Below are 2,500 nucleotides of genomic sequence, written 5' to 3'. Positions count from 1 at the left end.
TCTAGATTTGTTTTCTCCTCTTATCTTTTTTTTTCTCCTCCTGTTCCTCACCTGTCCTTTTCTTCAACTCCTCCCAAGTTTTCTCACTCTGCTGTGTGTTTTTTTCCCCTCTATCCTCTTATAACCATTTTCAATGACGCCGTACAAGGGCCAATCGGTCCTTCTTTTTACATGTGCCGAACCACGTGTTGTCCCTCGGCGTCGTGTGTGTTCCCAATTCAGTCTTTCTTTGTGTGGTTCTGTGTTCTTCTCCTTTTTAGTTACGGTTTTTGAAGTTTTTTCCCTTTGTGTAAGTGTGTCAGTTGATCCTGAACGTGCCCCACCATCGGTCTCCTTGTGTGCATTGTGGTGGTCTGTTACCCCTGTGAGTTTGACAATTTCTTCTCAAGATCCCCCCCTAAACTTCTGTATTTTTAACGTGTGTTGTCGATGCGACTGTGTGCTTCTTGAACTTGTGTTGAAGGATTTGTTCTGGTGACTTCTGTGTGTAGAAACTGGATTTAAGTGGTTTGTGTCTGCAGAGTACGTAAAACTGTATGTGTGTTCATTCTGTCGGTGTTGTATGTACTGTGTGTGCTGTGTGCCAGTGAAGTTGTGTTAGCACTGTGTTGGGTGATGTCTGTGTGTCTATGTGATACGGCCAAGTGTTTTACGTGTGTATGGTGGTGCCTGTGTGGGTTGAAGCCAAAATGTACAGGCCCTTACATGTGCACCTGTACTTTGTCTTAGTCCTGCACGTGTTTCCGTGGTGTTGTTTTGATGTGTGTGTGTGTGTGTGATGTTGTGTGTGTGATGTGTGTGTGTGTGGCCTGAGCCATGTGTGTGTGTTTGTGTGAGATGTGTGTGTGGTGTGTGTGTGGTGTGTGTGTGTTTGTGTGTATCGCCTGGAGATTTGTGTGTGTGTGTGAGATTTGTGTGTGGTGAAGGTGTTTGTGTGTGTAGTGCTGGGTGTGTGCTCAGTGTCTGCATGCGGGAGTTTGTGTGTGGTCATGGATCTGTCTGTGAAAAATGAACCACCATGAAGTGTCAAAACTGAACAGTGAGTGTGGGTGTTTGTGGGTGTTATGGTTGTTTCACACTGTGCCTGAAATGTGTAGAGTGCAAGAATTTTGGTTGGCTTTGGATCCAGCTTGAATGGTATGCTAACACCGCACGAGGATTCATGAGCCTTGCACTGCATGAAGTGGTTGGAAAACTCCATTGAATTTGGTGGCCTTGCACACTGCTTTAAAGCAATTCAAGGGACCAAGTCAGGTTATTGCAGCCCACAGCAGTGAGGTAGCGCCGCGATCCAGGGCTTGAGGGACTGAGTGCCAAATCAAGACACCACAACCAGAACTCCAGAAAGCCCCCCCCACCCACCCCCACCCCACCAATACTGGAATTGGGGGAGAGTGGGATATTGCCACATCGTGAGACCAGCTCGCCCGTTGAACATGGCCCGAACAGGTCCCACTTGTCCTATGTATGATATATATATACCTCACTTCTCTCCCTGCAGACAGACAAACAGATAATCAGTGTGACAGTGGGAGGGATGGGTTAGGGAAGAGGTGTGGACTGACACCCAGACAGTACCCTCGACACAGACTGACAGCCAGACAGCCGACGAGGAGGAGAGATGTGGGAACACAATGAGAGGGAGAGACATCTAGACCATTCCCTTAATTAGATAATTGCGTTAGTATGAAACATGAAGACGGGTATCATACACCACTGAGTCCAACAGTGTGGGATGAGCCCCTGGTTGCTCGCCGCAACCATCGCGTTTCACCAACTCCACGTTCCCGTCATGTTGTTGCGAACAGGTCCTTCTGGTGCTCTACCATAGAAATGCTCGACCAGCGCTCAATGAAAGATTGTATTTCCAGTACACACACTGGAGGTGGGGATAGGAGAGAGAGTCAAGAGGGACAGACAGATTCATGGCCTTTGAGTCATATTCATAGTCGACAGGAGGTCTAGTCATGTCACAGTTCGCAGAGACACCAGTCACAGTCACAGTGTCATAATTTTTCCCACAGTCACAGTGTCACAGGATCACAATCCACCACAGAGTCACAACCTGTCACAGATTCACAGTCACAGTTGTCACAAGTCACAGTGTCACCACCCCGTGTCACCGAGTTGTCGTCATGCCAACCGAGTCACTGGTGTAACAGTGCTCGGAGAGTCAAGTGAAACAGTGTTCACAGAGCCACAGTCACCTGTTGTCACGAGTCACAGAGTCACAGGACATATCACAATTGCCACATAGTCCCAGTGCACACATATCACATGTCATCGAGACACAGACACAGTCACAGTCACAGTCACAGTGTCACAGAGTCACATTGTAAAAGAGGTCACAGTTGTCACAGAGTCACATCACAGAGTCACATCCCGACGTGTCACATTCACAGGCCCACAGAGTCCAGTCCACATCACTTGTCACAGAGACACAGTCACAGTCACAGTGTCCCACAGTCACAGTGTCACAGAGTCACAGTCCCCCATGGAA

The 2,500-nt window shown here is 48.2% G+C and overlaps 1 protein-coding gene across 1 annotated transcript in view; it reads right to left on the bottom strand.

Moving 5' to 3' along the window:
* The window catches only part of LOC129696028 (plasma protease C1 inhibitor-like), a 23,757-nt gene that overhangs the window by 7,865 nt on the left and 13,392 nt on the right, over positions 1-2,500 (bottom strand). The window lies entirely within an intron of this gene.

This window comes from Leucoraja erinacea, chromosome 4, assembly GCF_028641065.1.
Source record: "Leucoraja erinacea ecotype New England chromosome 4, Leri_hhj_1, whole genome shotgun sequence".
NCBI lineage: Eukaryota > Metazoa > Chordata > Chondrichthyes > Rajiformes > Rajidae > Leucoraja > Leucoraja erinaceus.
This window is presented reverse-complemented; position numbering and strand designations above follow the sequence as displayed.